Source organism: Polistes dominula, unplaced genomic scaffold (genome assembly GCF_049000335.1).
Source record: "Polistes dominula isolate Pdom_NZ unplaced genomic scaffold, Pdom_raw_medaka contig_15, whole genome shotgun sequence".
In the NCBI taxonomy this organism is placed as follows: Eukaryota; Metazoa; Arthropoda; class Insecta; order Hymenoptera; family Vespidae; genus Polistes; species Polistes dominula.
This window is the reverse complement of record NW_028300915.1, coordinates 7,185,011-7,201,287: the sequence shown is the minus strand read 5'-3', so window position 1 is coordinate 7,201,287 and position 16,277 is coordinate 7,185,011. Positions and strand designations below refer to the sequence as shown.

The 16,277-nt window shown below is 30.0% G+C and overlaps 1 protein-coding gene and 1 long non-coding RNA gene across 7 annotated transcripts in view; both read left to right on the top strand.

Moving 5' to 3' along the window:
• LOC107070354 (furin-like protease 1) overlaps nt 1-16,277 on the top strand; it is a 239,171-nt gene that overhangs the window by 148,354 nt on the left and 74,540 nt on the right. The window lies entirely within an intron of this gene.
• On the top strand, nt 1,868-14,916 carry LOC149033218 (uncharacterized). The gene is made up of 2 exons (XR_016175894.1): nt 1,868-13,928; nt 14,445-14,916. It is a non-coding gene; the product is annotated as an uncharacterized LOC149033218 (long non-coding RNA).

Here is a 16,277-nt window from a genome sequence, read left to right as displayed (position 1 = left end):
AATTAAAACAATGTAAACTATTGCAATTTATTGTTGCGTTTTTTTCAACTCAATTAAAATCAACTTGATTATTTCAAATATATGTAAATACAGTTACTCGATAAACAAGGAAAAAACAACAATATCATTGGGAAGAGAGAAAATAAAATCACGAAGATTACGTTACGCGTGTTTTCCATTTAAACGAACGAACGAACGTTGGAATCACACGGAAAAATTTATAAATTAATAAAACGCGATTGACACGGGAGAAAGATTTAACGAAGTATAATGAACGTTTATATTACTTTGTCTCGTCAAAATTGATGACTTCACAGCATTGATGTATTTACCTTTAATAATTATACGCATAGTTATCAATAATTTCATAAACTCTTATAAATCGTCGTTTTTCACTACTCTTTTATATATATATTCATAACTACATTTCATTAAATTATTATTCCGATTAGTTTTATCTCACCGATTGATTAATTAAATTTTGTTAAATTAATTGTAAACTAACAAATTAATATTAATAATACGAGAATACAGGATGTATGTTATCCGAATGAATTTTACATCTCATAGTTGATAATGATTTTACATGTAAAAAATATATAGAAAAGAGTAAAATTTAATAAATAATTCATTAGACTACATTGAATTACTATTTCTCTAATGATTTATCAGTTAGAAATCTTTTCTTTTTGTTTACATTTTCATATACATTATCCTCTGTAATGTTATGTTTACATTTTATTTTCGATCGTTAGGACTTCTTTCTCCAACGTTTAGTATGTTTTTATCAGTCAAATAGTGACAACGTAGCGCAACGACATCATCTGAATATTATAAACAATAGTTCGCAAGTTTTCGTTATTCGAATAAATGAATAATATTAAAAGCAAACATTAAGGCACAGCCATTACGAAAACTTCCGCATCATTTTTTCGTAAGTATTGTAAAATGATATAATAAAGTTTTTTTCGTTTGGACTTATTTTTATACCAAAAAACATTTTCATTGGATACACCTTATTCGGTATCATCATAATAGATAATCGATATTGATCACAAGAGAGATCATTTCATTTGTGAGTAATTATTCATGATTTTGAAGGATTTATAGAGAAGTATGACGTCATAAGCGTGCTACTTCAAGCGAGTTTTGACACCTCGGAGAGGTCAGCATGGTGTTACGATGACGTGTTGTTACGCTACTTCAGCACTAGTCTCGTTGGCTTCATAATCGTCATGGTGTCGTCATGTACACGACGACGTTAAGAGTTGTAGAGATGAGAGAAAGAGAGAGAGAGAAAGAGAGAGAAAATCACTTTCAACCTCAACGGATCTCTAATGTTAATATTAAATCGATTCTTAAAGAAAATTATTATTAAACTACATTTATGTTGTTATTAATTACAATGTTATTAACTACATTTTGATATTTGTTCGAATTTATTTTATTTCCTAAAAAGCAACAATCGTCTTATGTGAAAGAATTAAGAAAAAGCATGACTACTTCTCTCAAATTTAATTTTTCTTATTAAAAATTAGTTTTAGAAGCGATAACTCTCATTAACATAAATGTTAGTTAGTAAATAGATTACTCATGAATGTAATTTTTAATTTAATTCACTAATATGAATAACTTGTTTGCATTTACTTTTTAAGGAAAACAGGATTTAATAAGATCAAACTCTATTGTAGAATTTATACTATTGTTATTATATATTTTTAAATGCAATTTTTTTATTTGGCTCGCTATAATAATTTACATCTAATTAATTTCTAAGGAAAATAAAATTTAGAAAGATTAAATTTTTACCATGGATTTTATGTTATTGGATACATAGTTCGTATATTTCAGAATAATATCTCATAAATTCCATAATAATGTTATTGCATATATTTCATTAAAAAAAATAAAATAAAATAGAAGGAAGATAAAATAAAAATAAATTATTTGCCGTTTGTTAAATATGAGATCAAGTACTCAACTATCCCAGTGAAATATTTATTAGAAAAGATGATAGATAGTAAATTCAATCCTGAGGTTTTGAAAATTGGAAAATAGAAGCAAGGATTTCCGATTTTTTTTTAACGCATAACGACAAATGACGCTTTTATCGTCGCCACTATGACTAGCAATAATATTACTGACAGTACTAGTAGCTAAACCATACCAACTTGAATACGCACTCTCTCGATATATTTTCGCATAAGCGCATTCATTTATGCATGCGGCAATTCTAGCGTAATCGTTGCAGCTGTTAGATCGCGATGTGCTTCCTGCATTTCAAATGTAATATTTTTCATTCCTTTTTTGTTTTTCCCTTTGGTTATCCAACGATGTATTATTAAAAATGGAGGAATGATTGCACGAAGTTCATTTTGTATCGCCTTGTAACGTTTATGAAGGTAATTTACATCAATAATTATAACGATATTTACAATAGAGAATTATAAGCAAGAAACAAAAAAAAAAGAAAAAGGGAAAAAAGATAAAATAAAGAAAAAAATATCTCCCATTTAATTGCAAAGTTCAACGAGCGTTATAATAATTACTTTCGTAATTTTCCAATTTCCAATTAAAGCACTTACGCTAATTGAATTAGACGGATGATTTTACGGAAGGTTAGATTTCGAAAATGCGACTAGCGTAAAATTTACACTCGAATAAATCAATTAACATTTAACATCTATTAGTTCGTAGTTATAATAGTAACAAGTAGGTATTAATAATGGGATAGTGTTATCTCGAAGAACTTATCGTGTAAATTCACGTATAATATTTATATGAAACATATCTCGATGATTCATTTCGGAACTTATATTTATTTGTATTTATCGTATTTCGGTAGACCAATTCCGTCGGTTTTGTGGATCGAGTTACAACGCGGAACATGGAAATGCGACACGTATCCAGACTGTGTTACATCAAGTTCGACGATGCAAATACCAAATACCAGCACGTATTTTGACCATTTTTACGATTTGTTTTTGCTCGAATATTTAAAAAAACGTAAAAGTATACATGGAGAGGGGGGGGATGGAGAAAAAAAATAACATATAGAAAAATGGAAATACATACGAAAAAGAAATACCTATGCGGTATAAAAATCTGTTGACGACGTAATCTCGATTTTTTTTTGGTTGCAGAATATATAGATATTTATGTTTTTCGCCTTTATGTAATAAATCTCGGTACTTACGACGAAAGTAAAAAAAAACGTGCGAATACTCTATAATAGCCAATACGTATTCTAAAAGCATTTTGAAATCTTTTCTATTCAAGATAATGTTTTCTCAATGCACGGTTTCTTTTTCGAGAATAAAGGAAAGAATGTAAAGAACGATAAAAGAATTTTATTTTTATCGTTGGGAGCAAAAGCTAATGGTTACATCCAAATAAGACATTGAAAAAGAAGAAGACCGTAAAAGCATTGATTTTCCATTGATTATAACGATATCTAACGTTAGAAACCATTAATAGGATTTATGTTTTATTCAACCTAGATTTATATACATCAAAAATGTTTAATATTACGTGTAAATAGCTTTTAAAAGTTCTAACATTCTACAGATAAATTTTTATAATAATGTCACGAATATCGATTTTTATTAAATCGAAAATCTATTTTTATTAAATCGAAATTTTTTTCCTAATATGTACAGGTAACCCTCCAACAACACGGTAGATAGGTTCCTAGAAAATGCCGTGTTATGTGAAACCGTGTTGTTTGAAACCCAGAGCCAATGCAAAAAGAGGCCCCAGTAGCACAGAATATTGAAAAATATTGAATATATATTTATATTTAATATTAAAAAGAGATTTAATATCTTTTTACTATTAAATTAATATGTATTCAATATTTTTCAATATTGTGTGACACTAATGAGAGTTACGTTCCGAAAACTTTTTAAATACGAATATTTTTTGAAATAAAAACTTCTTTAGAATAAGGAGTGATTTGAAAAAATTAAACGCGGGTGGATCAGGCAACGAAGCGGTGGGCTTCTAGGTAACGGCAACGGCAACGATATTTAGTAAGGAGAGAAAAAGAGGCAAACATATAGGATTGAGCCTACGAGAGAATGAGACAGAATATAGCTATATAGTTTTTCCTATTCTCGGTCTTCTCTTTATGCTCTGCTTCGTAGTTATCGCTCCTAGTTGTATATGTGTGTGTTTGTGTGCGACTGCATATTACGAAGCGAGGACACATATAGAATAATTTCGATACTATACCTGTTTGTAGGTAGGAGCGATAGAAGGGTAGAAGAATAAACAGAGATAAGTACGTAGGTATGCGACAAAAGAATAAGGTCCAAACGAACCGACGGTCGAAATAAAGAAAGAAGGTATGAAGTCTGTCTTTGTAAGTTGCATAAGTGTGTAAGTCTGTGTGAGCTGCAAGGTATATATATACATGTCATGTCTTTTCTATTGTTTTCTATTCTATTTCTATTTTAAAAAATTTTTCTATTTTATTGAAAAATTAATATTTAATTCTTTATTACGCAAATATTATCATTAATAATTATGAAATGTATAGAATATAATAATTGTATTGTCTGCAATATTATACAAAAAAGAAGGATTTCTAGATACATCAGAGAAAAAGAATTAGATAACACTGTAGAATACATTAGGAGCAGTTGATAAATTCCATTCAAAAGCAAGTAAATTACTGTCACATTTTAAGTCGCATATAAGAAAATTATATTATTAATTGTAATATTTGCGCATTTAAGAAACATATACTAATGTTTCAATAAAATAAAAACATTTTTAAGATGTTGAATGCACAGCATGAATCGGTGCAGCTTACCACGGGGTTGAAATTTGAGACTCGTAGTGTACACAGTTCGATAAGCTGAGAGAGCGATACGATTCAATGCATTTTTTTTATTTTTCATTGATCAGATCATTATTTAGACGAGAGTATTTAGAAAAAAAAAGTTTGTGGTCCAAAGAATAAAGACGAGATATGTTATAAGTAATAAGGGTCTCGAAGTGTGGCAGGCTATAGAGTTGATAAAACATTCCTAGACAATATCTTTATCAGATCTCTCATTGCATTTTACCAGAACCTTCGTTCAGTCCAGCAGTATTTTCCATATGTTTTTCTTAACGTCTTTATTTCGTTTATTCTAAAATGTTTGTTCGCATCGCAAGAATGTAGATGAAAACGGTAAATTGAAAACCATACTAACAAAAAAAATTGTATACCTGAGTTTCACAAAAAGGATTATTTATATTTACTTAATTTCTGACGAATTATATTTCCTTTGATAAACATCCCACAATTTTGGTGTTAATTCATAACTATCGCATTCAGCATTCCATTTTTATTGCTTGAATTTGGAAAAGTGTACTTTTTATCAGCTATTCCACCCAGAGACTATACCGGTGACTTTTCTTTAAATGGTAATAATATTGTAATAAATAAATCCTACAATTATCTTACTCTTGAAACTGTGCATTCATCAGATCCTATCGAAACTTAGTTTTTTGAAGGTTTCACTTCTAATTTTTAAATCACTCCCTATTCTAAAGAAGTTTTCACTTCAAAAAAGAAAAAAAAGGAACGTGTGATAGTTCGCTATGGAAGAGAAAAGTAATGGAAAGAGAATTAATCGTAGGAACAAAAGTGTATATAAATGTGGTAAAAAAAGGAAAATAACAAAAAGTACTGAATCCTTGTCTTTTCTTTTTTCTTGTTACTGTGAGAATGTCAAAGAATCAGAGTCTCTTGAGAAATCTCGAAGAAATTCAGAGAAACTGAAGTCGAGCTTGAAGGTGTATGGTGTGAGGAGAAGTTGAGGAAGGGTCGAAGAAAGCAGTCTTGGGGATATAAAATGCGAGTCTGGTAAAACGCTTGGAGCAAGTCCAGAAATTTGCGGTCTCTGAGCTAGGTCTATGTGTTCTATGTATCGTATAAAAAGAATGAATATATGTATAGGTAGATAAAGATATCTATAATATACTTCTACGTTTGATTCGATAAATTTAAATTAATAATTTAAATCTGCGCCTTGAGGTGGATTTTATCAGTGTAACATCTATGTACCTGTGTACCTATTATGCATATTATTAAAGAGTTTCATTCTAATAAACTCAATTACACGAGATTTTATAAAATGACTCGCAAATCCAGAGAAATTTCCGATACTTTTTTATTTTTTTTATTTTGGTAATTATTCATCGATCTGAGTACCGACGTAGGTCATTAATTACGTTAATCCATTGAATATCGCAATTATACGTACCTTATTATACGATATTCCAGACAAAGGCAATTTATTACGCCACGATCACGAACGAAATGAAAAAATGTTATTATCTATTGGAAAGTTAAACGAAAGAATAATGAAATGTAGAGCAGACATGAAACAACAAAGGAATTATATGACTTTAATCTTACTTCATTAAAATTTAATACAATTTCTTCTTAGAAATTGAGAAATGCAAGAAGAGAAGTTGACAGAGTAAGTAGAACTTCGTTTTCGCGAAATGTCACATTAAAAAAAAAAAATTACAATCTTACGTTTTGAAATATTAATCCGTACATTCCTATTTTTATTTTACTTTTTTTATTGTTTTTATCTTTGCCAGATCAAATGTTATCAATAAATGCAAATAATTTTATCTCGAAAAATATTCTTTTGGATATAAACAAACATCTACTATTCCGTTCGATCGGTAAATTCGAGTAAATGAACGAGACTTCGCTACTAGTAATGCATTTTAGCGCTTTAAATCATGGCAGGGAGAATTAAATGGAAGATATCTCGAGGGCAAGGGTAATCCATGAATATCGTTTTGGTCGGTGGCCAATAATATGCGAGCTAACGGAGCAATCGATTACATTAATATCGCAGCACTACTTCGTGTAAGCGATTAACTCTCCAGGAATTTGAAACAGGCTCGTTGATAAGTCCAGCGTCAAAACTGACTATGGATTATATTTGACTTCGATATCATAGCATTTTAACTCCTAATCGTTTAATATCAAAAAAGAATATATATGTGTGAGAGTGAGAGAAAGACGAAGAGTGCGAGTGTATGGTGTGTGTGAAAACAATTGATGAATGTGAAAGATGTGTGAGAGTATGCAGCGATATCGGTATGAGTGTGTGTGCGCGCAGCGATATGGATATGAGTGTGAGTGCGCGCAGCGATATGGGTATAAGTGTGAGTGCATGCAGCAGTATGAATATGAGTGTGTCCAGTAAGAAAGAAAAGCGAGCGTGCACCTCGAAGTCTCTCGAATATTCCCGAACCGAAAATCGGGAAAAGATCTTTTGTTTAATCGGTCGGGAATAGTCTGGAGATTTCGAGAATGATTGACGGAAGTGATTGGGACCATTGGTGGGGTGAATGTGTATATAAGCGCGGCGAAGAATGCGGTCTTCGCCTTCTTGATTCGGTGCTACTATCTGTGAGTGAAAGAAGTGTAATTCGAGTGTGTCAACTATTATTACTTGCTTTTCTTATCTTTTCTATCTCTTTATTATTATATTAAACATTTATTCTATTATAATAAATACTTATATTTTTTTAAATTTAAATAAATCTTACATATGTATGTACACATATTTTTTATTTTGTTTTTTAACTTTAAATAAATATATAACTGCAAACTAGACAAAGTCTAGAACTAATTTTAAGTTTAAATAAAATGTAACTTGTATCCTTTCTTTTTTAAACCACTCTCAATTGATGAAATTTTCTTCATTTACCATAGAGTAGACATTCATTTTTCTTCGTTTGTCTTGTTATTTCTTTTTTTTTTGTTTATTTAAAAAGGATTTAACATCTCGATGGATTCACTTTGATCCCTAGAGTAATCTGTGGAAAGAGATTATGAGATATAAGTTCAACGTAACTTACCATTGAACAGAAATTAATTAACTTTTTTTCTTCTTTCGAAAAAGAAGAAAAAGAATTCAACACCTCAAAGAATCTTTCCACTTGCGATTCTAGAGTAATTCATAGAACGAGATCATAAAATTTCGACGAGGTCTTCGAGATCGTTCGATTTCGAGTTCCAACGAATTTCGACTTAATCTATTCCACGTCGATTTCCTATCACAATTTGAAGATGCTTCTCATAAAACGTTGATTTCTCAGTATCCTACAGAAAAATGCTTTCTGTGCTTGAACTCTCTCTCTCTTTTTTTCTCTCTCTTTGGTGCCACAGGTGGAGTTAGATGATCCTTTATTCCATTTACTTCGCTGATAGCACAGGCACGAGGCGTTCCTTTAAACGATATTCAGTAGATTCATTATATTCCATGGAGATCAAATCAGACGTTTACTTACGTATGCGGTACGGTAGCTAGTAAATTTCTCTCTCTTTCTCCTTTCCTCTTTCATCTATCCTCTCTTCCTTTCGATTCCTCTAAGGCTACGATCGAATCATACCTGAACCGTGATTTTCTGGTTACATGTTCTACCTTATCCATTTATCGCACAAATATCTTCGAAATTCTAATATCTATTTACATAGAAAATCTTGTTCTACAGTATCATAGATACAGATCATTGAATTTTTCAAATAATATATTATATGTATTAAAATATATCCACTTTTTTTATTTCTTCATAATTGTTAAGATTTAATCTTACGAATGGTTCAATATTTATTCTAAATCGTCCAATATTTTTGTTAAATAGATTCAATGTAGAAAATAAGTATGATTTATATCTAAGCGTAAATAATGAAAATTAATATTTAGTTTAAGAGATAGTTATTAATGAACTGTCGAGTTTCGAAGTATGAGTTAGGAGTTTGAAATTTATCATGGAACGAAAGGGAACTCTCCTTAACGTGGCATCTGTAAAGTAGTTATGACCATTAGCGGTTAGGCTATACACGAATTTAACTGAAAATGTTTCATGACTAGGTCTCTAAGTAAGGCTGTCATATTCATGACTATATTCGGAACGTATATTCGCTTTAAAGGATATTTGAGGATGGTTTGGTTCTACAGTTCAGTTTTCATCTTCTATGTCTTTCTGTCCGTCTGTCCGTATTTCTCTCTCTCTTTCTCTCTTTCTTTCTCACTTCTCGTATTTTCTTATTGAAGTGAAAACTTCTTTAGAGTAGGGGTGATTTTAAAAAAATGTAACGGAGCAGCATTCGGCAACGAAAACGGGCCGAAACGGATGTATGAAGAGAAAAAGAGGCAAACATATAGGATTGAGCCTACGAGAGAATGAGACAGAATATAGCTATATAGTTTTTCCTATTCTCGGTCTTCTCTTTATGCTCTGCTTCGTAGTTATCGCTCCTAGTTGTATATGTGTGTGTTTGTGTGCGACTGCATATTACGAAGCGAGGACACATATAGAATAATTTCGATACTATACCTGTTTGTAGGTAGGAGCGATAGAAGGGTAGAAGAATAAACAGAGATAAGTACGTAGGTATGCGACAAAAGTATAAGGTCCAAACGAACCGACGGTCGAAATAAAGAAAGAAGGTATGAAATCTGCTTTGTAAGTTGTATAAGTTTGTAAGTTTGTGTGCGTCTGGAAGGTATATATATATACATGCCAATTCTTTTCTATTGTTTTCTATTCTATTTTTCTATTTCTATTTAAAAATGTTTCTATTTTATTGAAAAATTTATATTAAAATCTTTATTTTTTCGGAAATATTATCATTAATAATTATGAAATGTATAGAATATAATAATTGTATTGTCTGCAATATTTTACAAAAAAAAAAAAAATGATTACAAGGTACATCAGAGAAAAAAGAATTAGACATCAATGTAGAATATTTTTCTTATAAATATCCAAAGACATGTTTTTTAATTATAATGTTTGCCTATTTAGGAAATTTATACTAATTTTTCAATAAAATAGAAAAGTTTTTAAATAGAAGAAACTGGACACGTGACAAAAACAAATATATACACACATAAGGTTTGCATGTATGTATGTAAGCATTTACATGGTCGTTTAAAGTAAAAGACAACTTCGAAATAGAACGTGAACTCGATATTCAAAGAATATCTAAGTTCGATGTATGATACGCCACAAGTCGCGAAAAAAAAGAATGTTGAATTTTTAATACGACACGGTAGTTATTCACAATAACAAGGAATAATGTATGACGTTAGTCGCTTGTATAAACAACAAACATAAAAATAAAAACTAGAAAAAAAAATAAAAGAAATAAAATATAGAAACTGTATTAAAATAAATATATTTTATTGTAAATAACATTTGGAGGAGTAAAAAAGAAAACAAATAAAAACCATCCAGATCCTATCGAAAATTGTTACTTTATGCGGTCATAAAATGAGAGAGAAGGGGAAAAAAGAGAAAACAAAAAACAAAACAAAAACAAAAAAACAACATCGAATTTTTATCTCTCCGTTAATTAATTGAATATTTTCGGGTTTATTTCGTGAGGGATTATATTTCATGGAAAATACGTATAAAAATACGAGAAAGAGTAAAAAATAATGAAGGGTAATTAATTTTGACTCGGCTATATAAATATTCTTCTTTGTAGAGGTAAAAATTATTTATTCCAGAGAAATATTTTCCTTCCGGAAAACCTCAGACTCGAGCGAGCAAAGATAAAAGTGATCGCCATCATGATATTCTTTTTCTCTCTCTCTCTCTCTCTCTCTCTCTCACCCTTTCTTTCTATCTCTCTCTTCCTTTCACTCATACATTCTTTCCCTGAGCCCATTTTTTATTTATTTATTCCAGAAAAGTAAGGTCTCAACTTGGAGGGATAAAATTTATGATCTTCCCTTCTCATACGAATGGCATTACCTTCCGATTTTTCAGCCAAAGAAAAAAAATAAAAAAAAAAGAATATTCCGCGAGACACCGTTAAACATATTTCTATTCTCTGATTATACTTTACCATCGTGAAACATCCGGGGATCGACGTTTCGTAAATCCCCGCGACAGAATCGCGATAATGTCTTTTTAATTTTACGCGTTCTTCCCAAACGTGATTTGCACCATCTACTTCAATTAATCGATACGATAAATCTCGACGATTTTTTATATATCGTCGATTAGTAAACATTTAATATAAATTTCACTTGTCACCGATGCGGATACTCCGATAAAGTACTATATTCGATAATTTTTAGCATCTATATGTACATTGCAAAATGTTATTTCCGAATGCTTGAAAATAATTTGTTGGATTATTCATTTGCACAAATTTTATAATTTTATACAAAAAAAATATTCTCCGCGTTTAATCGCATTTATTTACGTTAATAAAGGATACGTAACGTTATTAGAGTGTAATATTTTTTATAACACATGTCTCGTTAAATAATTATTACCGATCTAATGGTATAATAGAGATAAATGTTCTTCCGAGAAAGATCTTTCTCGTTTTTCTTTTATTATTTTTTCGAAATCTTTAGAACTTTTAATTTCGTAAATATTTTTATGCGAATACAAGAAGGTCTCATTAACGTATTGACCTACATAATTTCTTGGAAGATACTCTGACCTGTATAAGTTTTTAAAATTATACGCGACGCTCATCAGTTAGCCAATGTAAACAGCCTTTTTTTTCTTTACTCTGAATAAGTGTATACGAATTATGGCTGGTGATTTTTTCCAAGTTAATATATTAGTAACTAAAATTTGTAGATATTTGAAATACAGATCGTTTTACAAGAGAAAATTGCATTTTTTTATGTACAGGTAATTCTCCAATAACACGGTATCTCATGACACGGTTTTATTTCAAAAAAACCTTTGTACAACACTGTACTTCTACAGCCGCGGCGAGGCTTACCGACTTAAAGATACAGTGTTGCGGAAAGTATTTCTTTTCATCTCCATCACGTGGAAAACAAAAATGTCTCACGCTGTTATGAACTGAAAACATCAACCTTAAATGCGTGTTGGAAAAAGATATGTCTCCTTCAGTTAAAATAGAAAACGTGCGTGAATTGTTACAAAATGAAATCGGTTGCATATTAGAACCTGCTAAATCAATTGGAGGCGAAGGTTTTGTGGATATGGCTAATGAGGACGTTCAAGGTTTATTAGTGGAAAAAGAAGATGACGAAGCGGATTTGATGGAAATAGCATCCGAAACTGTAAATCAAATCGATCCTAAGGATACTAGCACTGATGAAGATTGTGCAGTTAATAAGTTTACATTAAAAAATTACAAAATGCCCTAAGCTTAGCTGAAAATCTCCAGTCATTTGAGCCGTTTATTTTGAAGGTGGCTTAAGTCCATTTTCCAAAATAATCGAGTTAGTTACCGTAATAGTTACATTTTTACATGATCTTTTTATTCTGAAGCAATTTGTTACAAAAATAATTAAAATCATGAAGATTTTGTTGCAAGAAAATTTGACGATTAATGGAATGATGAAAAATTTATTTTGAAAGTGGCGAAGTCCGTTTTTCAGTTTTTTCCGGTTGTCATGGTTACGTGTACAACTTTATGTTATTTATCAGTAAAAAAATCAGTATAAAAAGTGAAAGACACATTATAGCTTACAGTGACATGTGCACCGGGCAAAATAGAAACATTAAAATAGCTTTAATGTGGTTAAAAATTGTCCAATCTTTGGAAAATAATGTAGAAATGATAGATCACAAATTTTTAATATCAGGACATTCGTTTTTACCAAATGATAGAGATTTTGGCGTGGTAGAAATGTCATTAAAAAAAATAATTTACTGTTCGTTCCCCAAGATTATTACAAGATTATGAAGAAGTGTCGGAAAGGTAAGAATTTTATTGTAAATGAAATGAGACAAGAAGATTTTGTATGAACAAAATTATTAGAAGATGCAATTTTTAAAAGAGTAAAAAATTCTAATGAAGAATCAATAAACTGACTAAAAATATGTTGAATGCGTTTTGTCAGAAATGAACCGTATAAAATTTTCTATAAGACATCAATGAATAAGAATGAAAATTTTAAAGTCCTGAATTTATTACCACGTCGGGGTAGACCAAAAAAGTTCGAAAATATTGTATTGACACCACTGTATAAAAATATCAGACAAATTACAACAGCAAAATTCAAGGACATAATGGACCTATTACGATATATACCACCGGAACATCATGATTACTTCAAATCCCTTTCACACGCACAAAATGTAGATGAGTAGTAAATTGTTTTGTAATAAATTTATGTTTGTAATTTTGCACGTTATGTAACCGAAAATTCGAACCCTAAAAGACTCGGCCACTATTGGAACGAATCGCCGAATCGTTGTCATTATCCTAAACCTATTACATACCATTGCTTACTTCAGAAGTAAATTTAAACACTAGATAGCATCATAAGCATTTTTAATTGCAAATATCTCAAAAATTATTGAGTAGTGGCCCCTATGACGATATATATTCGTTAAAAGGTAAGCAAAATCTATCATCCTGTAAAATTTGAACAAAATCCGAGAGGGCAAGACCTTGCGCTGTCCTTGTCAGTGATGAAACTTAATAAAAAGTATCAGGTAAGAGAGTAATCATATTTTTTAAATATATCTCGAAAAGTAAGGGAGATAAAATATTTTAGTACTGGACCTTTTTTGTAGCAAATAAAATTGTTTACAAAACATAATTAATAAAAAATCGCTTTATCTCGCTTACTTTTTGAGATATTTTCAAAAATCTATCATGCTGTCACAGATGCGCGCGAGACTCTCGAGCTACAGAGAATATAGAAGAAAAAGAGAATATATTTAAGAAAAAAGTGTTCTATCGTGTTATACTGTTTACATTTGGACGAAGCTAGCATAGGTTGTCTATCTCTCTTGCACGCATGTAAGTTAAGAGTTTGCGCATGCGTGCCATGGCGACCTACGTCACAATGAGTAAGAGCAGGATAGCTTCATTTTCTGTTTCTTTCTACAAAGTCGTAGGACTAAGGGAGTAATTACCTGTCTTTAAATTGGGATATTTTCTACAGGTAAATATTTATAAATATAAATTCAGCACCAAAATTTAAAAAATAAATTTAAAATTCATATGAAAAAGAAAATTTTTTTAAATAACCCGTTTTAAGCGAAATATCGAGCAAAAACCGTTTTCACCTCTTGATTTTTAATAGAAGGGATGAAAAAAAAATTTTTTGTTTCCCTACGATTGTTCTTTGTAGTTTTTTAAAGATAATTAAAAAAAAAAAATTAAAAAAGTCCAATTTTTATATGTTTTTATTGAATTTTCATTTTTTGAGTACTTTGAACCGTCGTAGGGGTGAAAGGGTGCGTTTTAGGGGAAAAATGGTCTGATATAGATAGGCCTAAAATTTTATGCTCTACAACTTTTATTTGAAACTTTTTTTGATATTTTCCACATATAATTCAAAAATCGTATTTTGGGGTAGTTTTTAATTTTTTTTCACCCCTTTCCCGGTGGTTGAGAACTTTTTTACTTTGCCCACAGTATTGTACGCATTTTTCTGATAATTTCCATATTTTTTCAGCCGTATAGCTCAAAAACCCGATTTCAGGGCTATTTTGACTGGACTATTAAAGAGGGAAGAAGATGCAAGAACTTTAAATGAAGAATAACGCTTTGAAAGTGAAGGCTATATCATTCCACCGAAAAAACGTTCTCGGTTGATTAAACTGAGCAGTGACGACGAAGAAATTTATTAAATTAAAGTTGCGTTATATATATATATATAATTAAAATAATACAAAATTAAAATAATATTTTTTGTTTTGTATTGCTCATATATTTATATTTTTAATAAAAATTCAGTTGTTTATTTAAAACAAAAACAAAATTCATGTGTGCATATCACACGTGTTAAAAGTGAAACCTTAAAAAAACTAAGTTTGTCTGACTATCTACTATGACGAATTACTAAATGACTAACTAATCTGTCGAATGCACAGTTTCAAGAGTAAGATAATTGTAGGATTTATTTATTAAAATATTATTGCCATATATATTAAAGGTCACCGGTATGGTCTCTGGGTGGAATAGCTGATAAAAAGTACACTTTTCCAAATTCAAGCAATAAAAATGGAATGCTGAATGCGATAGTTATAAATAGACACCAAAATCGTAGGTTGTTTATCTAAGGAAATATAATTCGTCAGAAATTAAGTAAATATAAATAATCCTTTTTTAGAAACACGGGTATAAAATTTTTTTTGTTAGTATGGTTTTCAATTTACCGTTTTTCATCTACATTCCTGCGCTGTATAACAAACATTTTAGGATAGACAAAATAAAGTCATTACGAAAAACATATGGAAAATACTGCTGGACTGAACAAAGGTTCTGGTAAAATGCAATGAGAGATCTAATAGAGATATTCTCTAGAAATGTTTTTTCAACTCTATAGCCTGCCACACTTCGAGACCTTATTATTTATAACATATCTCGTTTTTATTCTTTGGACCACAAACTTTTTTTCTAAATACTCTTTTTCTAAATAATGATCTGAACAACGAAAAATCAAAAAAATGCATTGAATCTCTCAACTTATTGAACTGTGTACACTACGAGTCTCAAATTTCAACCCTGTGGTAAGCTGCACCGATTCATGCTGGGCATTCAACATCTTAAAAATGTTTTTTTTTTATTGAAAAATTAGTATAAGTTTCTTAAATACGCAAATATTACAATTAATAATATAATTTTCTTATATGCATGGGTCAAAAAAAACTTTTTATATTTTCTATAAAAACATATAAAAATTAACATACATAAAGACATATTTTGTCTTTATGAATCAAATATATTTTACGAAGAAGCAAAATAAAAAGGTGTTAGTAATTTACTTGCTTTTAAATGGAATTTTTTCAGCTGCTCCTAATGTATTCTACAGTATTATCTAATTCTTTTTCTCTTATGTACCTTGTAATCATTTTTTTTGTAAAATATTGCAGACAATACAATTATTATATTCTATACATTTCATAATTATTAATGATAATATTTGCGTAATAAAGAATTAAATATTAATTTTTTAATAAAATAAAAACAGTTTTAAATAGAAAAGATATGACACGTTTTGTAAAAAAAAAACTATAGAAATGAATAATCTCGCATCGATAATAAAGATAATAAATATAGATCGAATTTCAACAGACCTTCCCTGTTTTTTATAATTCTGTTCTCATAAAAAGGAACCGACCTTGGGGTGTAGGTAGCTTACACAAACTAATATTTTCAGAATTCTTTTTATCAAGATGGAATGCTGAATGCGTTAGCCATAGATAGAAACAAAAATTGTAGAATATTTGTCGACAGAAAGATACGCCGTCCTAACCCAAGTAAATATAATATATTTTATTTGAAA